Source organism: Cupressus sempervirens, chromosome 10, assembly GCF_028749045.1.
Source record: "Cupressus sempervirens isolate cs-2001-9-10 chromosome 10, ASM2874904v1, whole genome shotgun sequence".
Lineage (NCBI taxonomy): Eukaryota > Viridiplantae > Streptophyta > Pinopsida > Cupressales > Cupressaceae > Cupressus > Cupressus sempervirens.
Window position 1 is genome coordinate 443,394,377 of NC_143127.1, and position 22,923 is coordinate 443,417,299.

Sequence of the window (22,923 nt, forward strand, 5' to 3'; positions counted from 1 at the left end):
TGAGGATAGTATTACGATAATAGATAAGCTTCTATTTTTAGTTAATGGTTATCTATTGTAAATATTAGAATGTTTCTAATACTAGTTAGTCTGTAATCATATGTTAGCTTTCTTTACCTTTCTTTTAGCTAGAATATAATGTTTCTATTCTTTATGATCGTTGCCTAAGGAACATCGTTCAACTATGTTGTATATATTGACCTCTCGGTCTCAGTTAATAACAAACAAATATTTTACCAATTACTTCATAATATGGTATCAAAGCTAATTCGTTAAATTTATTTGGAAATCATAATTTCCTTTTCTGAAATTATCAGACCCTAATTTCAAAATTATTTTTCTAAAATATTTGCTTCGAAGTAGGGTTTGTCTGATAATATTGACCATCAATATTCACGTTTTTTTTTTGGGCCATTTTTGAAAGAACGAGACTGTTTTTTGGGCATTTTCGTCCATTTTTCTGCACATCTAGGGTTGGGAGTGACGCCAAGGGTTTCTTAAAAACCCTCAATAACAGATTCGCTCCCAGCAACTGTGTTTTTTGTTGCACATTCGCCATAGATTTCAACCTTTCTTCAGCCCAAGATGTTTATGCTCGAAACCCTAATTTTTGGGCTCGATTTTCTTAAAAATCACATATTCTTGGTGGTTATTTCGAGAGCTCAATTGAGTTGTCAAATTTTTTTGGGCGCCTCAATTTCCGAGCCAACGAATCCAAAAACTAACAGCATATTCTCTCTGGATTTTTCGAGCTCTCTTCTGGGTACCCCTTCAAATTTTCTAGGTCTTCCATTTTTTCCTCGTAATACGCGCCTTCACAAATTTTCATGCCTTTTCATTGAAAAGTGTGCTATGACATCTCTTACTAATATTTTGCTTGAGAGCAATTCGAAATTCAATGGTCAGAATTATGACACTTGGAAGTAGTGCATAATAACAATTTTTGAATATTAGAATACTGATCAGATTATTTTGTGTATTACATAGCGTCCAACTGCCCTTAGTATTGATCAAGATACATGAGATATAAATAATTGGGAGGAGGTGATGTTTCTCAAATTATTCGTAGTTGATGATCAACTCTCTTAGATTCCATCCGGCAAGATATTGTTGAGATATGGACACATCTCAAGAATCTTCATTAGGCTTTTAACAAAAGCAGAGCTTTCTTTTTGAAGAAAACTTTGTTTTCTATTATCATGGATGAGCGAACATTGCTCTAGGCTCACCTAAATAGGATTTCAAGAAATCCGTGATCAGTTGCTTACCATTGGTCGCAAGATGGAGAAAGAGGACGTTGTGGTTATCGCTCTTTGGAGCTTACCCAAGTCCTATGAACATTTTATCGAGAATCTCAACACGTCTTCTGGTGTTGATCTGAAGTTCACAGATCTCTTCACACTTTTGCTTCAGCAAGATGGGTGGAAACAATAGTTTAGTAGCAGTTCCACCTCCACCTTTATAGAGCAAGCTTTTGTTGCTAAATACTAGTAGGCAACCTCGTCTACCTCTCAGCTACTAGGCCTGATATCAGCTTTGTAGTCAGCTACATCTCACGTTTTATGGCAGCCCCCAAGGCTGATCATTAGATGGTAGCAAAGTGTGTGCTTCATTATGTGAAGGGCAGTTCAAATTATGAACTTCTTTACTCTCGGAGTTCTAATCCTCCACTTAGTGGTTTTACAGATTTAGATTGGGTAGGCTTTGTTGATGACAAAAGTCAACTTCTAGATACGTGTTCAGTTTGAGATCCAGTGCCGTCACATGGACTAGTAAGAAGCAACACGTAGTTTCTCTCTCCTCTACAGAGGCCGAATATAGAGGAATAGTCAAGGCAGGTTGTGAAGTTGTTTGGCTTTGTCGGATGCCTGGGGATGTGTAGATGTCACCAGTAGGACTGACCACTTTGTTTGTTGATAACAAAGGTGTTATCAAATTAGCATGGAATCCAGTCTCCTGTGAGTGAACCAAGCATGTGGATGTTCATTGTTACTACATACGACAACTGGTTGAAGACAAGACAATACAGTTGCATATGTTCCTACCACAGATCAGATTGCAGACATTCTCACCAAGCCTATTGGTGTTACATCCCAAATTTTTGCCCTAATTTTTAAACTAATTATAGCCGTTGTATCAATTTATTTCTTCTTGATCATGTGAAGTGAGTTAGTTAATTATAGCCATTGTATCAATTTATTTCTTCTTGATCATGTGAAGCGAGTTAGTTAATTATAGCCGTTGTATCAATTTATTCCTTCCTGATCATGTGAAAGTGAGTTAGTTAATTATAGCCATTGTATCAATTTATTTCTTCTTGATCATGTGAAAGTGAGTTAGTTAATTATAACCGTTGTATCAATTTATCTCTTTCTGATCATGTGAAATGAGTTAGTTGAAATATATATATATTTTCATGAACATTTGAAAAGAGTTAGTTATTCTAACATTGATGAAATCTCTAATGGTCACTAGATGATTTTGAATTAGCAATTTATAAATCTTGAATTGATGTCTTGGCGAGAATGTTGTTTTGAATGATTACAAGAAGACTACTGAAGAGAGGGGAAGCATTGCTAAACGGGGTCATCGGAAGGGGATGGTCGAATGGTCCAGTCATCAGAATCGACAGGTTTGACCTAAGACTACCTTGGCAAGGTTACTAGGATTTGACAACATGTTACATAGTGAAACCACATGAGCTATAAAAGGAATATTATAATAAATAATATAAATTAAACATAACTCTTACCTTTAAAAGAATTATAAAAGAATTTATTATTTAATTATTATTAAACACTCTCAAATACGAACATATGTATATAAAAACAAGGTGACACCAATACATTATAAATTATAATCTAAAGATGCCACCTTATCAATATGTACACATGAACGTAGATAAGAATATTTAATAATAATAAAATAATAAATATACTCTTTAACTTCTGATTTTTTTCTTTTCTTCCTTCCTTCTTTTCTTTCTCTTTAATCGATTTGAATGGCTATCGAATGGATTCTTGTAATTGAAGGAAGCCGTAGAGTCAAGCTCCTCTTTATATTATCGAGTCTCTTAATCGTATCACAAGTCACCCTTCTTTCTTTCTCACTGTTGTCGGTGACTCTCTCTAAGTATCTGAGATTTTTTTTCGATTGAAGTTACTGCACCTCCATTTTCTTTTCTCTTCCATGTCCCTTGCTGCGGAGCCAGAATCATTAAGTCTGCATAACTGACCTCAAAGCATTCAAGGATATATCCATGGAGCCGAGTAAGAGTACTGCCGAACCAAGTAATGCCATTTACGTTTTCATTAATGCTGAGTCTGTTTGAATTCGCATGTTTCCATTGTTTATAAATATTTCGTTATTGTTGAGTCTTTTGAATCGCATAACTCCATAGTGTATATTCTTCTTTAATGTTGAGTCTATTGAACCGCACATGTCCATTGTGTATAATGCTAAGTCTGTCGGATTCATGTGGAGTGCAAGAGTCAAATGCGTATACCATAGAAACATGTTTGCATTTTCATTCCATAAATTACATCATTCGTATCAGTTGTGTATTGAAGCATAGAATTCATGATGATTAAATATATTTACTTCAGACCGAATCCCAAGTATTAACATTTAGATTATAACATATGGAATTTGATAAACATTGATGTTACTTTAGCATATCAATCAGATTCAAAATTTAAAATATAAATACATATATCTGTTCATATCATACAGAGATGGAAATGAAATCATGTAACCAAATACCGAGGAATTCACTAACAATGATGCATGTTAGGGCGAAGAGGTGTAAAGCAAAATCCAAGGAAATGAACTCATGAGCACCTGGGAATCACCGGCTTGATGACCTGAATGGTGAGGAGGTGTAGGGAGTCTGCACAAATAAGAAAGAAAACAAATCAAATAAATAATATGCTAAAGAAATACTATAATAGCTCATACATGTTCCATTTATGTAAGATGTTGTTAAGTCGAGTTGATGGAGATCAGATTTGTAGACCCAATTTGAAATCCTTGGCCAGGGTAGAATTAGGCAGATATGCCGAACATGTGATCTTTTTTGATTGTCCAGGCACTTCAATTATTTTGGAGAATAACTGTTGGGACTTCAACCCACCCGATTACTCTGATGGTTGGGCTTATGAACATCGCAAGCTCGATCCTAAGGTAGGGAGGGCCGTTCTATTAAATTAGAATATGTGGGGATAAGTAATGGTCCGCCGCTGGGAGGTTAAGCCTATGTCAATGCTTCTTCTCTTACCAATGGTGAGGCTTGGACAACGAGTTAAAGAAATTTCTTCATTTATACTGTATGTTTCTTTTAACCCCTGAATGAATAGATGGTTATTTTCATTTCAAGATAGAGAAATCATTTACTTTATGAATAGCCGTTACTTTATTTTCAGTTGAATATTTAGTAGTTAAAAGTTAGCAATACTTAAATATCTCTTTCGTTTCTCGTAAATATGTAAGATAGATTGAAAAGAGTTTCTTTTAATTATAATCAGATGGTATAAATCAATGTCATGTGAAATGAATTCAATTATTTGTGAAATTAGTTTAATTTGAGAATAAAATTTGTTTATGAAAATTCGTATGTTACAATTGGTCCTAATAAGTTTGTTGAATTCAGAGGACAACTTGGTGTTGTGGATAGATTAATCATTAAGGGAGGGTATTACGATAATAGATAAGCTTCTATTATTAGTTAATGGTTATCTAGTTGTAATCTATTGTAAATATTGGAATGTTTCTAATATTAGTTAGTATGTAGTTATCTGTTAGCTTTCTTTAGCTGTCTTTTGGCTAGAATAGTATATTCCTATTCTTTACGATCGTTTCCTAAGGAAACATTGTTCAATTCTTTTGTATATATTGACCTCTCGGTCTCTGTTAATAAAGAACAAGCATTTTACCAATTACTTCGTAATAATATCAGATATTCCCAAAAGGGCATTTCTTTTCAAGTCATCTTGTTATTTTGCTTTTAATAAAATATTATACCTGATGCCTAGGCTTAAGAACTAGGTCATTCTTGTGGACGTCCAGATTGTTAAGTTTGTAGTTACAGTTAGATTCATATGATCACAAGTTTCATTGTTGATAGTAAATCATCATTAGATAAATATTCTTTTATATATATATTATTATATTACATTTATTATATTATATATAATAATTTATATATTATACACATGGTTATTTATATTATTAATATACTAACTAATGATGATTAATTATAGAGACATGCCTCCTCTCATATTTATGAGTCCTCAAATCTGCATTTGAAAAATATCTATGACAATGGCAATATAATTACGTTTGCAGAAATGATCCATGTTACTTTACATGGTATCAGAGCCAATTGGAAATGATAATTGATAAATCGGGATTGAACAATAAATGTGTGACGAGTTGGTTGTGATGAGCATTCGTAGGAGATTTGACAAGAGAGAAGTTATTTTGCCATCCCCGAATTGTCTTCCTTCTATATGATTGTACTGCTGCTTCTAGTTCTTCTCGTGATGGCGTACTTTGGGGCTTATTATCTGTCTGGTAGCCAGAAGAGGAATGGTATAAATCGACCTCGAGATCTCCCATGTTGTCACTCCACTTGTCGTTCCCATAATTGTTTTCTTTTTGATCAAATGAGGGAGTTTCATCATTGTGGTCCATGGTGGGTGTGTAGGGGTATAAGTCGGTGCACTATGTATGATGTTGTGTGCTTCTATATGGTTATTCCTCTCATAGAGACAACCCTGTCTATCTTCTAGGAAAGAAAGTGGTCCAGTCTTCCACATATCGAAAATAGAATTATCAAGAGTGCAATTTATAATCATACCTTACAATAGAACCACCTTCTTTCTCTTGCCACATTATTAGGGAAGTGATATGCTTCTGCTCACTCTGTTATTTTATATTAAGGAACGTGGCAACCATATGTAATATGTGAGTCATTGTCACCTTTGAAATATAAGAACTAATCAAAGCCAAAGACAACACCTGAGAATGAGGCTTGTGGTTTAAAGGTAAGGATAACTAACATTTGGTCCCACGCACCCACTAATGCAACCTCAACGATAGAGAGCCATGGGCACTACATACACCTAACCAGCAGTTAAATTATACTCGGCTGAGATACACACATGATCAAGATGTCCAGACACTAAAGGAGGATATTAAGACAAGACACATGAATATTCATTAGAGGCAGATGAGAAGGAATGATTCGTGGATACAGATTTAGAAGATATGGAATGCTGAGAATAGCTTCCGGCATTGATCAAATCATGGGTCTCTTTCTTATTGTGAATCCATCTGAATATAATCTACTCTCAACTAGGGTGATTGCAAGTAAAAGTAGAATCCAATTGCATTCTTTTATAGTCCATTGGAGTATAGCAATAGAGAAACAATATACAAGTGGATATAATACCGTCAATACCAAATATATGAATCAATGTATAAGGAGTTGGGAGTTGAATACACAATCCTATCATCATCAAAAAGACAATCAAAATTTAACAATAAATATATATACAACAAAACATAGGAAGGTAGGAGGAAAAGGACACCCTCAAATCAGCAGTAAAAGAGGTTGAACACATCAGGATTAAGATATACAGTTAGCACCATTCATCCACATCAAAACGAGGAGGCGAAAACCAAAGTGACGATAAAAGACAAGTCACCTACTTGCAAGTTATGTGAATAGACATTGAGTCCGTTAATTTCTATCTTTATTCAAACTATATTCACCAAAACATAGTTTGAAATAATAGAGCCACCTCAGCTGGTTTGTGCGTTATGGAAGGACCCACTTTATTGGAAGGAAGAATATTCAAAACATAAAGTGACACCTTAGTAAATACAAGGAACGAAAGATATTCCAGGAAAGGTGTAGGGAAAAATATGTCCAACCTAATGCATTTAAACATTCAACGTGCTTCATGTGATGACGATAAGTCAAAGGATTTTAATGTGTAAAATGAGATGTAGATTACCTTATACTTCAAGATCACCACCCGAACACATAAAGAAATATAATTGCACTCGAATATGCAACAAAGAAGGTAAGTCGAATTAAAAAAAAATCATTTTGTGGGTTGCACAAGGATTGGAAGTAAGTACAATGATTTTTTATATTATGATTTTGTTTTATATAATTACTTATTTATTTCCTTATAGGTAGACATAAGTGGAATAATTCTTATTTGATATTATGACTCTTAAGAATATTTGAAGTGATATTTTATAATTAATATAAAATTTTATGCATGGAAAGATTGATTCAAATGTTATAGTATCATAATAGGAGATCTGATTGACACGACTGTGTTTTTTATAATCTTTATAATGTTGGTATGTAACATAATGATCTCCATTTGATCTTGACCAGCATGACTGAGGCTTCCCCAAATATTAGAATAATGTAAAAGATGTAAATTAGAGGAAGTACCAATATTAGTGTAAAGAGGATGACGAATGAAGAAGTATTAAAGATTTCTCAAGTATTACGTTTATCTATTTATTGCAGTCAGCCTCTTATTTGTAATTCTATACATACTATAAGAATTATTTTCCTTCATTTTTTCCTCTAAGAATGTTATTGTAGGAAAAGAGGGAGATTGAGATTTAGAGGGAAACTAACATTTCATTAGAGGCAACCTTGAAAGAGAGGAAGCAAATAGAGGAAACATGTATTCTGAAGAGTAAAACATATACGATCTTCTTAAAACCAAGGTAAACCCTACTACATATCAAAGTAAAAGGTGAGAAATATTCTACAAGGAAATTACAAAGACCCTCTTGAAATTGGAAAATCAGATAGAATCAAAGCAATTGTATAGAGGGAACTTTACATACTCACACCAAGGAGATGATGATATGAGGAATAATAACAATGATGGATCATCCATAGAAGTAGAACTTCAATACAGTCCTCAAGATACAAAGTGCATAGAACGGAATTATCTCTCATGAAAACTAAGTGTCACTAACAATGTTGATGGAATGAATGAGAATTTTACATTGTGAAGGGGGGGGGGGGGGGGGATAATAATCAATGTTTCATTCCCATTGGTCAACAAATGTTTATACAAAGACATCGTTTTTTTTTATGCATATGGACTTTCATTGGAGCAACTTGTATCAAGAACATTAATATGCAGATAAGTATTTATTTGAGTATTATATTTACTTGCTTATTGTAGTCTCTCTCTCTTATTTGTATTTCTACACATACTATAAGAGTTATTTGCCTTGATCTTTTTCTTTGTATCTAAAGTTGATCTTGTAGGAAAATAAGAATGACACATTAGGCAGCTTATGACAGTAGCTTAAAAGAACTTGTGATCAGGCTGGATAAAGTGAGATTCTTGAAGCAAATATCCTTGATGATTGAGATTATGAGTATCCTTCTGCATTAAGAGGGACTATGACACTTCTTCAAAGACAACACAAGAGCTTAGAAGATTGATACTCATGGGGAGTTTAGAAATACATGTGTGTGTGTGATTGTATGATTTTGATGGGCCTACTATTGAGTGCATCGTGAGGAAGTATTGACTTATCACTAGAAAATAAGAAGATTGATATTAGATTCAGAGTGAGTTCGACAAACATCCTTGGGTGAAGAGAGTTTTTGAGGAAGTAACTAGAGGACTTGACTTCCCAGGATCAATGTTCAGAGAGAGAAATTTTGAGATGCAATCCTTTGTGGATGATATCTTCTCTACGAGAAATTCTTTGTAATGTGCTCTCCTTTACGAGAAATTCTTTGTAATGTGCTCTCCTCTACGAGAGAGGTCTGAGGTGAAAACCCTTGTTCCACCCTCTAATAGCAACAATGGTGGGTCCACCCTCTAACTTGGTTCATGGTGGATATCATGTGAGTTACTACATGATGCTGTTGTGATTATGTCATGAAGGGTGACAATCTTTCATTGATGTATATATTTAGAGGGGAACTATTGAAAGGTGATGATCTTATCAATAGCTGGACTTGTTCTCATAACAAACTACATTAAGTTGTTGTCCCGGAGTGCTGAAAGTTATGATAACGAACATAAAGTAACTATTGAAAGGTGACGATCTTATCAATAGGAGACCTATCTCCTAACACCAAAATGTGTTGGAGCAAGTGTTATCATGGTTCTGCGGGCCGGATTTTGTTGAACACCATGAAATTAAATTGTTACGGTTCTACGGGGCAAATCTTGCTGGACGCCATAACATAAATTTATTATAGACCACACTTAAAGTGGTGTTTAGACTTATATTAAAGTTATAGAATTTGCGTCAATTCCCTCTTTGCTAAAGAAGTGTTGAGAAATTCAGCCTCATTGTGAATTGAAGCCAATTCCATATGTAATATGTTAATACACATGTGTGTGTTGATGGATTTATGTTGATATCCTTAAATATGCCATTCTAGGAATATCATACTGAAATGATATCTCATATACTCAAGAACATAATATTTTCTATATCTATTCTTCCTAACTAAGAGGGAGTGTTAAGTTTGTAGTTATAGTCAATTTAATATGATCACGAGTTCCATTATTGATGGTAAATCATCATTAGATAAATATTCTTTTATATATATATTATTATATATATAATATATATATTACATATATTATATTGTGTGTATATATATATATATATTACAAATATTATATTGTATATAAATATATAATAATTTATATATTACACATATGGTTATTTATATTATTAATATAGTAACTAATGATGATTAACTATAGAGCCATGTCCGATCTCCTTCTCTCATATTTATGAGTCCTCAAATCTGCATTTGAAAAATATCTATAACAATGGCAATATAATTACATTTGCAGAAACGATCCATGTTACTTAACACAGATGGCTAATACTTTCCTAGTGATTTCCTTTCTATTTACCTTATATTTTTCAAATTTTGTATCCCCAAGAGGTCATTGGGTAAATCAATATTTTTAAACCTCCTTGCAATATAAAAACCTGTATGACACATTATTGAATTCCATAAACATCTTGTGACATGTACGATGCTTTCTGCTGAAGATAAATCGACAGGGAATGTCAACTTTGTATGAATCAGTCAGCTCAACATTACCTTGTACTGTTAAAGTTAAATGTTCAAGCTCAAGGGTAATTAAGCCTTGTTAACTGACCCATAACATAAGGATCTATATCAAAACTTATCAAACACTATTTGATATTTGTTGCATTTAAAATTTTTTTCCTTACAGTATGAATCTAGCCTTGCAATATAAATCTATCGTCTCCTTTTCATATTTTTTAATCGAGTGCAAAAAGTAGTCTGTTCAAATACTAAAGCCACCTCATGCTTTTTACATGAGAGCCTTAGTATGAATTTTTCTTGTGTAGAGTAACAAATATAACATAGATAATTTAAGATCTCCGAATTTTTTTCGTAATAACTACCATGTAGTTGGTCCCTATGCCGTCTTTTTGTGCTGTTCATTTGCTGTCCGCTCTATGCTGTTTATTCTGTGCTAGCATTTTACTGTTCAGTGCCAGTGTAACATACTAGTTTTCCATAGCTAGTTTAATACTATATTTTAGAATATATAATCATTCATAATACAATGACAAGTGATAGTTATAACAACTAAAACATACGAAAGAGAAGTTAACGAACTTATTCAGTTATTGCATTTCACATTCAAGAGAACAATAACGAACTAATCCACTTACATATAAAAAATAATTACTACTTTCATGCTATTTCTTCTATTTTTAATACAATCTTTACAAAAGACAACATAAGTAAATAACATATCTAAGTATCATTATCACGTAACATAATGGCAAGAATAAATGAGGATAAAAAAATCAAGTACCACACATAAATTGGAAGACAAACATTGTGTTGAGTAAGCCTCGGCATCTGGTGAAGAGGAGAAGCATTGACTTGGGCTTAACCTCCCAACCACGGACCTTAACTTATCTCCACACAATCTCAATCGAGAAAGGCCCTCCCTACCCCGGAGTTAGGCTTGGGGCACCATGGTTCTGCCACTTGAGCATCTTGGTGTTAGAGTGTCGTCTAAGCAGCAGACAAGGCTGTGGATATACTCTATCAACCTCTCCTTTGTTAGCTAACTCTCTGACCTCTAGTGATTGCTATGACAAGCATGCCACTAACCTACCTTGGCCAAGGATTTTAGTGCGCTACAAGTTTGCCTAATCACTCACCCCTCGACTTGACAACAAGAGTTACTTACAGGACAACCATGAGCTGATTCAGATTTACATTTATAGTTTTATGCTTTAATCACTTCCTTTTCTGACTTTCCATTGTTCTTACAGGGATGTCTTTCTCCTCCCACCCATTTGACTTGACCTTTCCTGTCTTAGGGGTGCATCCTAGGAGATCCCAAGATCATATACAAGTCAGATTCAGTATGCGTATTCTACTTTTAATGTCATAACTATGGCATCATGAGCTGATCTCATCTCAGAGGCGTACTGCCAACACCTCTGTATGAATTAGTCTGATTTATTTACACAAAAGAATTTCGGTGCCTGCTTGTGGAGCAGTTCATGCACAAGGTATGCCAATGGAAAGTAATTATGAATTATTCATTGTGATTACAATGGTAACTTATGATTTTCATGGCAGTAAAACCAATAACATTCTATATGCACTGCATTGAAAATGATGCTCGATGATTGATTAATAATCCCATAGGCAAACAACCCATGGCAAAGTAGTAAGACCATTGTTTGTATGTATAAGAATCAAACAAATGGCAGCTTAGTAAAACCATTGCTTGCCTAACATCATCATAAATCAAACAATATAGATAAATGGCAATGTATTCATGAAACAATGTTTTCATAACTTGTGATTGAGTCTTGTGTTGGCTAGAGTGGTCTTGCAACCACGGGCCAAGATACAGGCGAATGCTAATTGGAATGTTGGAATAAAATCGATGGAGCCAATGTATCTTCCAAGGCTCACTACAATGCAAAGCTTTTCCAAATGATTTCAATTGTGATATTAGACTTGGCTGATTGCCGTGAAAAGGAGTTTTTGCAAAGTATAATAGATCTTGGACAAATATGAAAAAGATACTTGCATTGTCTTAGTGAGAACGTAAATAAGCAGTCCAAAAACACTCTCTCGGTTACAAGGACATCGAGGTGGCGATACAAGCTAGCTATCGGTTCCATGAAAAAATAATTTCCAACCAAAATAAGGAGTAATTCCATTGATTTGAATTTAAAAGAATTATGGGCCGATAAAATGATGACAATCACTCAAATTATAAGGAGCCAATATTTAAAGATATAAAAATGATGCTTCCTCATGTTTTTATAATATATATTAGCATCATGCTATCTTGCCACCTCAAATTGTATGTACACACACTCGTGCATAAGTTTAATCACGTAATTTTATCATTATATTGATTTATGCAGTTTTATATATATATATATATATATATATATATAGGTGCAAGTACATATGTTAGGATAACATGGTGTCAATATATGGATATATTATCGTTAGACTTTATGACGATTTAAGATAGAAAGATAACAATTTTATATTATTAAATGCTTAATGTTTTCTTGATAAATGTTATGAATTGACTGGGTAGCTCATCGTTGTCCAAGGTATAATCCTGCTTGCCTAGTCATTAAATCCTTAACCAAGATGGTTAAAATCCATACTTGATGGTCTGTCGATGGACTCTTGGTGCCCCATTCCTTAGTTCCCGTTTAGCAATACTTCCCCCCTCCGTCTTCTCCTGCACCAAAGAACTTTCTACGATAATAGCATAGTCCTCAATTTAAATCAAGATAACTATAACTAAAAGTTATTCCATAATCATCACAATGGCTAACCACCAATTCCACTAAAAAACTAACTTTTATGACTTCTTGTAAAAAATAATAATAAATATTCAGTTAAAATTGTAACAAACAACTAACAAGTCATTTTCACATGAATCAAAATGAACAACCATAATTTCCATTTCACATGATCATAATTTTCAATTGATTTAACTATCCAACTGACATTCACATGAAATATATATAACGACTATATGATTATTTTAAATCGGCAAAATTTGGGATGTAACATACCCTCCCCCTTGTGTTTCATCATCCCGAATGAACTTTAGAATATAAAAGGAACAAATTTCTACCTAAATAAACAACACAAAGTTCTAATTGGCATTTCCACAATTTTTTTTTTTTGGTTCAAGTCCTTGAGAAAAGGTGGGGAAATTTCTGGAAGATCTCGTCATAGTCTTCCCAAGTAGCATTTTCCTTGGTGTACTGGTCCCATTGGACCTTGCATTGGGTTATGTCCCGGTTTTGTAAGCGAAGCTTATGCACCTCGAGTATTCTGAGCAGCTCTATTTCCACCGCCCCTGGGTCTTGTACCTGCAAGAGGTTCTAATCAATTACATGCTCATGATGGGTGATATATTTCTTAAGATATGATACGTGGAATACATCGTGCATTCTAGCAAGGGCTGGAGGTAGTTGAATCCTATAGGCCATTGGGTTTATGACTTCTAACACCTCAAATGGTTCCATGTCTCTTGGGGCTAGTTTGGCATTCTTCCCAAACTTGAGAGCGCTCTTCTGTGGTTTTACCTTCAAAAGAACCTTCTCTCCCACTAAGAATTATCAAGGTATTCTTTTTGCATTTGCATAACTTTTCTGTTTTTCATTTGCCTCTTTTAGCCTCTGATGGACTTAAACTATGTGTTCATCCATCTCTAATAGCATCTCATGTCCAATGGGGATTCTATCTTTGATTCGGTTCCAACTTACAGGGTTACCACACTTACGACCGTATAGAGCCTCAAAAGGTGCCATCTTGATAATAGAGTGCTAAGAATTGTTATAAGCAAATTCTACTAAGGGGAGATACAATTTCTATTGGTATTGTCGATCTATGCAATATACTCTTAGGAGATCTTCTAATACCTGATTTACTCTTTTTGTCTAGCCATCAGTCTCAGGATGATAGGCGAAATTGATATTTAGCTTGGCTCCCAAAGCTGAAAACAAGGTTTGCCAAAACTTGGATGTTATTCTAGCATCTCTGTCAGATATAATCTTCTTCGGTACTTTGTGGAGTTTGAAAATTCCCTCGACAAATTTATGAGGGATCTTTGGTGCTCCATCAATTAAATTACCTTGCATGAAATGGGCCACCTTGGTTAATCTATCCACGACCACTAAGATGATGTTGTGTCTGTTCCAAGTCATGGGTAATCCTTGAATAAAATCCATGGTAATTATCTGTCACTTCCACTCTGGAACCTCATTTAGATGCGATAGCCTAGTTGGATAACGGTGCTCTGCCTTGACCCTCCGAAACTCGAGGCATCCTTCCATGTACTCTGCTATTTATCATTTCGTTCCATTCCAAAAGTACGAAGGTTTCACATTTGCCAACATCTTGGTCACCCCAAGATGTCCAAAGTATGGAGCTGTATGGATTTCTCCTAAAATCATCCCTCAAATTTCTGAATTCTTAGGAATATACATTCTACCCTTTTATCTCAAGAGTCCATCCTCCTCTAGTTGGTAACCTCCATATCTGGGGTCTTGGGGGTCCCTTTGAAGTGCTTGACTAATCTTGTTATAGACGTCACAAGGTAGACACTGTAGTACTTGCTCCTTGAGTCCAGTAGTTTTTGTCACTATAGCTATAATATATGCCTTCGTCGGCTTAAAGCCTCGGCTACCTTGTTTTATTTGCTATTAATATAATTGATCTCAAAGTCAATAGTCTGCTAGAAACTCCAACCATCTTTGACAAGCATGGAGGTTAGGCTGAGTAAATATATATTTCAGTCCACGATGGTTTGGTTGGAGTTCAAATGGTTTCCCTATCATGTAGTGCCTCCACATTTGAAGAGCATGAACAATGATTGCTAATTCGAGGTCATCCGAGGCATAATTTTGTTCATAATTCTTCAATTTTCTAGATTCATAGGCAATAATTTGATTTTCTTGCATTAGTACGCCTCCTAATCCCTCCCTAGATGCATCTATTATAACTACTAATTGGCCTTGTGGATCAGGTACAAGTGTTGGTGCGATAGTTAATTTTTCCTTCAGATATTCAAAGGCTACTTGACATTTTTCAGTCCAAATAAACTTCTTTCCCTTCATTTGGAGTGAGGTCATGAGATATGCTATTATGGAGAAATCTTTGACAAATTTTTTGTAGAATCCAGCTAAGCCCATGAAGCTCTGACCTCTAACACATTCCTAGGCACCGACCAATCTCCAATCGCCTTGATCTTGGCAGGATCTACGACTATTCCTTGAGCTGATATAATGTACCCTAAGTACTGAATTTCCTCTTGATAAATCAAACACTTGGAAAGTTTCCTGTACAATTTATGCTCTCATAGCCTCTGTAAGACTATCTCTAAATTCTTTTGATGTTCCTCCTCATTTTGTGAGTAGATGAGAATATCATCAATAAAAACTAATACAAATTTATCCAAACAGTCTTGGAAAATATTGTTCATAAGGTTCATGAAGGCTGTCGGTGTGTTGGTTAGTCCGAATGGTAGTACTGTAAATTCATAGTGGCCATATCAGGTTATGAAAGCAATTTTATGAATGTCCTCATCTTTGATCCGAAGTTGATGATATCTAGACCTTAAATAGATCTTAGAAAATACGGTTGCTCCTCTCATCTGATTGAATAGATTATCAATTCTGGGAAGTGGATACCTGTTCTTAATAGTGACTTTGTGTAATGTCCTCATTTTTGCTAGCATTGGAGTTTCAGGGATTAGCCTATTATTGTGATCCTCATAGACTAATTATTGTGGATAGAAGGTCTTTTGAGGTAGTGGCTTGGCTTGGGAGGGTCTTATCTTCTCCACAAGTCAGTAAGCTACAAGTTGGTCTTCGTTTGACTCAGATTGAACTTTGTTTGGACTTAGTTTTTTGTACTTACTATTTGTCGTAAGTGGGGTGTTGATTGAGATGGACCCTTTCTATTTTTGGAAAGTGCATTTGGTCATATGGAGAAATAATAGGAATGGCTCCTATTTCAAACGGTATATTTAAATGATGAGTATTTTGGGAGTTATTATTATTTTAGTGGCAAAATTATTATTAAATTATTAAATGGCTTATTATAAAGTTATAATTTAACTTAAGTTGAGGGTTGAGTTATCATTGGAAAGAGCCATTTATTAATTAGTTAAGTGAAGTCAAGTGAAAGAATCTAATGGAAGCTTCTAATTAATGTTGTGTGGTGAAGCTTCTTAAGTGAAGCTACATTTTGCCAACAAAAAGGGAATTTGGAGGTTATAAATACAAGTTCATTTGTTGAGAAAAACACGCTTGGATATTTATTTGCTTTTGTTGCCTTTGTGGTTTTTTTTCGAATTATGAGTTGTTCCATTGGATCTACAATTGAAGTACTGTAGATTCAAATATGAGATTTTGTTTTGAGTTGCTTGGTAATTCACAGCTGAGGTATTGTGAATTAGTTCTTAAGAGTTATTTCGAATCACCTGCTGAAGCATAGTGATTGTTATATGCTGTATTGGTTAAAGCTTCTCTATTGTCTTACATTGTATCTGAGAAGTTGTTTTATGCTAAGGGATTTGTTTTAGAATTCATTGATTGCTGGAAACGCTGGAAGACGTATGATTGATTTTGGCGAGTCATTGTGCATGCTAAAGGGCTGTTGATATTCCTCAAGGTAGTGGTTTGACACTTTGAGGACTACATTCATCCTTGGAAGGCCTGCGATATATATTATTGGAATTTGGGGCTGCTGTAGATTCACATTGGATTGCGAGTTAAAAGTCAAAGCCAATTTATATTTCTAGGTTCTTGGCATTTTAATATATTATTGCTGCTACTGTATGTTTGAAACATTGTTGGTAATGAATTAAAGTTGGAGCAAATCCTTTGTCTTTCAGAATTATATAATTTCACAATTCGTAGGGCAGAATTATGAATTAATGTTGGCATTCATACAAACTTCTTAGTATTAAATTGATCTAAAATTGTAAGTGCCCAATTGCATTCTCTAGTGTGATTTCAAAAATTAGATTATCAAATTTGTAACAATAACAGTAAAGATTGCCAAATGTTTGACGAAATGTTGGACTGTTGATTAGCAAAGGTAAATTGATGATTGGTAAGGATATAGCCAGCTGGGGTTATTACACTTTTTTAAGCATCCTATAATCTGTGCACACACTCATAGTTCCATCCTTCTTCCTAACAAACAACATTGGAGCTCCCCAAGGTGAAACACTAGGTCGAATAAGTTTCTTATCTAGTAAGTCTTGCAGCTGCACTTGTAGTTCTATTAATTCAACAGTAGTCATTCGGTAGGGCACTCTTGATATAGGCTTTGCCCTGGGTACCAAATTTATAGTAAAATCAAATACTCTAGATGGAGTTAGATCAGGGAGCTCTTTTGGGAACACATCCTGAAAATTCTTAAGATATGGATACTTGTCCTTGAAAGATTCTTTCAAATTTTCTCTAACTTTCTCTTCTTTGAAGATGTAATCACCATGATAAGTAGATTCTATAGGTTCTCTCAAATCTTCTATCTTTACAGCGAAGATCTCACTCTTTTCTTCCTCATCTCTTAAGCTACATGACTAAGATCTGTCGAGATGTAACCTCGTGCATAATTCCTTGAATGTTCACGAGATTTCCTCCATCATCTAGGCACTCCACTGTATTGGCAAGACGATCTACTTTTGCCTTATGCTCGCTGAGCCAGTTTATACCCATTATGATGTCATAGGACCCTAGAGGTTCTACATACAGATTTACCTTTGTAGAGAAGTTCGGAAAATTAATTTGGGCCTCCAATAGACACTGCTCTACCTTAGCCCTTGTTTGGTTTGCATACTCAACGGTCCACGGTTTTGCCATAAATCCAGTTCTCTTAGGAAATCTACTTAACAAGTATCAATTAATATAGAAATAGGGTTTCCATAGATCTTACCCAGAGTCTCTATTGGACCTTGCTATTGATCGGCTTGCCAGTTATCTAGCGCTGCATGTATCCTTTGTTGATAGATGACTTGCTGTGGAGGTAGTGGAGGTTGTGATGGCTGGTTGGTAATTGATTTGTTAGGGCACTTGTTGGCATAGTAATCCCCACCACATGTAAAACATCTCGACGGTGGTCCTTTCTTTTCATTCCTTGTATTGCCCTCGCTAAAATTAGAGTTACCCTTGAACTCCTTGCCACTATTTCCTTTGGATTTTGGTTTATTGGTCTTGAAGTTCTTAAAATGCTTTTTATGTGGCCCTATATCTGAGCTATCTATGTTCCAGTTAGTTTTCCTCTTATTATCCTAGATAGAATCATCCGTTTTTATTTTATGCTCCTATTTGATGGCTCTCTCAAAAGCTTCCTCCATAGTTCCTGGAGCTAGGACATCCACCGCTGCCCTAATTCTATTATTCAAGCCCATAACAAACTTTCTAATCTTCAGGTTTAAAATGCTTTTTATGTGGCCTTGTACCTAAGCTATTTGTGTTCCAGCTAGTTTTCCTCTTACTATCCTAGATAGAATCATCCCTTTTAAATTTATGCTACTGTCTGATGGCTCTCTGAAAAGCTTCCTCCATAGTTCTCGGAGCTAGGACATCCACCGCTCCCTTGATTCTATTATTCAAGCCCATAACAAACTTTCTAACCTTCAAGTTCTTGTCTTGTTGATACAGGGGAACATACTTCAGCAATTGGGTGAACTTTTCCTTGTATTTGTGCACCGTCAAATCCCCTTGCTTAAGGTTATGGAATTCTAACAGTTTTTGATCATAAAAGGTCTGGGGCAGCCATTGGTTTGTAAAAATGGAGACGATCTTGTCCCAAGTGATTTTAATTGTCTTAATGTTGAGTTCTATCTTGGTGTTTCCCCACCAAGTAACCGCTTCACCAGAGAGATGATATATTCCCCATACTGCCTTGGCAGTCTTAGAGAAATTGCTATTTTCGAAATAGTGTTCCATCTCGGTTAACTAGGCCTCTGCATCCTCTTCAGATTCAGAGTGTGAAAACCTAGGTGGTTTGATCTTTTTAATATCAGTGGACAAGTCACTAACTATCTCTTGTTTCTTCTGTTTCTTAGTTTGGGTAGGTGAGGCTTGAGTACCCCTTTCACTATGGCCAGTATACTTAGGTTAAATTTTAGGTGGAAGTGAGGACTGAGGCTCCTCTTGACCTTGCCCAATCGGGGCTGCCATTTCATTCATTTTCTTTTCCATGTTTTCCAACTTTGTTTGCGTGTCTCACAAAACCTGGAGCTATAGATCTAAAGAGTTTTGGGGGTTGGTACCACTGGTCACCTCATTGTCTACAATGTTTCCATTATTGACCATTTTTCTAAGTTTTAAAGTTTCTTGTAATATACAAATGTTTCTTAATCAATATCATACTCGCATTCAAAGGTCTATAATTGCTTAGAAAGATTAAAGGCAACAAAAGAAGTATTGCTAATTGCTCAATTTATAATGTTTGTCAAAATTTGCTGGTTGCAACTGCAACATCTTTATTTACAAAAAAATCATCTTACAAGGACACAACAAAAGAATATTTTAATACAAATCAGTTATCTTAATCCCGGGTATTTTGTCCAATTTCATCTTTGGGCTTATCCTACCCTGTACATGTTTTATGAAAGAAAATAAGAGGATCGGTTTGCCTGGCATTCCAATCCTCAATAAGTTTGTTTCTCAACATTGCCTTCGTGGAAAAAGTCCATCTGATCCTCTCTTGATTCGTTGTAATGCCTTTGCTAAGGTTTCATCATCCTTAGGTGTGGAGCAGTAGGAATAGTCATGCTTCAACATGTTCTTTATTTGATAAAAGCATATGGGGTGCCAGGATTTCTTGCGGGGAGTCATTTGGGTGTACATCATGTTAACATTTAAATCTACATTTTCAGTTTTCCTAGTGTGGTTAAGTGATGAGCCCAAGGTTCAGTGTTGAACCCAGTGCTCTGATACCATACGTAACATACTATTTTTCCATAGCTAGTTTAAAACTATATTTCAAAAAAAGTCATCATTCATAACAGAATGACAAGTGACAGTTATAACAACTAGAACATATGAAAGAGAAGTTAACGAACTTATTTAGTTATTGCATTTGACATTCAAGAGAACAATAACAAACTAATCTACTTACAGATGATAAACAATTACTACTTTCATGCTATTTGTTCTATTTATAATACAATCTTTACAAAAGACGACATAAGTAAATAATATAACTAAGTATCACTATCATGTAACATAATGGCAAGGATAAATGAGGATAAAAGAATCAAGTACCATACGTAAATCGAAAGATGAACACTGTGTTGAGCTAGCCTCGACATTTGGTGAAGAGGAGAAGCATTGACATGGGCTTAACCTCCCAATCACAGACCTTAACTTATCCCCACACAATCTCAATCGAAAAAGGCCCTCCCTACCTTGGGGTTAGGCTTGGGGCACCATGGTCCTGCCACCTGAGCATTCCGGTGTTAGAGTGTCAGCTAAGCAGCAGACAAGGCTGTGGATATCCTCCAACAACCTCCCTTCTGTTAGCTAACACTTTGACCTCTAGTGATCACTGTGACAAGCATGTCACTAATCTACCTTGGCCAAGGATTTTAGTGGGCCACAAATTTGCCCGATCACCCACCACTTGACTTGACAATAAGAGTTACTTACAAGAGAAGCATGAACTGACTCAGATTTACATATATAGTTTTATGCTTTAGTCACTTCCTTTTCCAACTTTCCTTTGTTCTTATAGGGATGTTTTTCTCCTCCCACCCATTTGACTTGACCTTTCCTGTCTTAGGGGTGCATACTAGGAGATTCCGAGATCATATACAAGTCAGATTCAGTATGAGTATTCTGATTTTAATGTTATAACTATGGCATCACGAGCTGATCTCATCTCAGAGGCATATTGCTAAGACTTTTGCATGAGTCAATCTGATTTATTTGCACAAAATAATTTCGGTGCTTGCTTGTGGAGCAGTTCATGCACAAGGTATGCCCTTGGAAAGTAATTACGAATTATTCATTGTGATCACAATGACAACTTATGATTTTCATGAGGGTAAAACCAGCAATCTATATGAACTTCATCGAAAATGATGCTTGGTGATTGATTAATAATCCCATTGGCAAACAGCCCATGGCAAAGTAGTAAGGCCATTGTTTGCATAAAAGTATTAGAGTCGAACAAATGGCAGCATAGTAAGACCATTGCTTGCCTAACAACATAAGAAATCGAGCAATATAGATAAATGACAATGTATAAATGAAACAATGTTTTCATAACCTGTGACTGAGTCTTGTGTTGCCTAGAGTGGTCTTGCAACCACGGGCCGAGACACGAGCGAATGCCAATTGGAATGTTGGAATGAATTTGACAGAGCCAATGTATCTTCCCAGGATCACTACAATGCATAGCTTTACCAAATGATCTCAGTTGTAATAGCAGATTTGGCTGATTGTCATCAAAATGAGTTTTTACAGAGTAAAACGAAGCTTGGACAAATATAAAAAAGATACTTGCATGGTCTTAGTGAGTGTAAATAAGCAGTCCAAAAACTCTCTCTCGAATACAAGAAGGAGACCGAGGTGGTGGTGCAAGCCAGCTATTGGTTCTAAGAAAAAATAATTTCTAGCCAAAATAAGGAGTTACTCCATCAATTTGAATTTAAAAGAATTATGAGCCAATAAAAAGATGACAATCACTCAAGTTATAAGGAGCCAATATTTAGAGATATAAAAATGATCCTTCCTCATGTTTTTATAATATATTGACATCATGATATCATGCCACCTCTATTTGTACGTACATATATACATGCACACACACACACATATATAAATGTGCATAAGTTTAATCACGCAATTCTTTTGTATTTTTATATTGATTTACGCTCTTATATATATACATGTAGGTGCAAGTACAGATGTTAGGATAGCATGGTGTTAATACATGGATATATAATCATGAGACTTTATGATGATCTCAGATAGGAAGGTAACAAATTTATATTATTAAATGCTTAATGTTTCCTTGATAAATGTTATGAATTGACTGGGTAGCTCATGGTTGTCCAAGGTAAACTCTTGCTTGCCTAGTTATTAAATCCTTAACCAAGATGGTTAGAATCCATACTTGATGGCCTATCGATGAACTCTTGGTGCCCCATTCCTTAGTTCCCGTTTAGCAATATTTCCCCCCTTCGTCTTCTCCTATGTCCAAGAAGAATTTTCCACGATAATAACATACTCCTCAATTTAAATCAAGACAACTATAACCAAAAGTTATTCCATAATTATCATAATGGCTAACCACCATATCCACCAAACAATTAAATTTTATGACTTCTTGTAAAAGATAATAATAAATATTCAGTTAAAATTTTTAGCAAACAACTAACAAGTCATTTTTACATGAATTTAAAAAACAACCATAATTTCCATTTCACATGATCAAAATATTCAACTGATTTAACTATCCAATTGAGATTCACATGAAATATATATAACGGATATATGAATATTTTTTAAATCGGCAAAATTTGGGATGTAACAGCCATGTGTTTTGTTGTTTTGTCTTGGTTGATATCTCTCTTTTTGGTTACTTATGTAATATCTTTGGTCGGGTTTTTGTAAAGGGTTTCGGGGTCCCATCAGAACTTGTTTTTCTCTAATTCAAAAAAATAATTGCCATCTAGTAATCCACAAAGCAAAAGGATCCTAGAACTATTACTTTAATGGAATGTAGGATTTGATTTTTAAATATTTTATAACTTAATATATCACATTGTGTTTGTCATTGTTCATCTCTTCAAACAAATAAGTTTGTGAAATTTCAAAATG

General features: G+C 35.0%; 1 protein-coding gene across 1 annotated transcript in view; it reads left to right on the plus strand.

Annotated features, from left to right (window-relative positions):
• Positions 1–22,923, plus strand: part of LOC149534625 (heparanase-like protein 3) — a 65,877-nt gene that overhangs the window by 1,558 nt on the left and 41,396 nt on the right. The window lies entirely within an intron of this gene.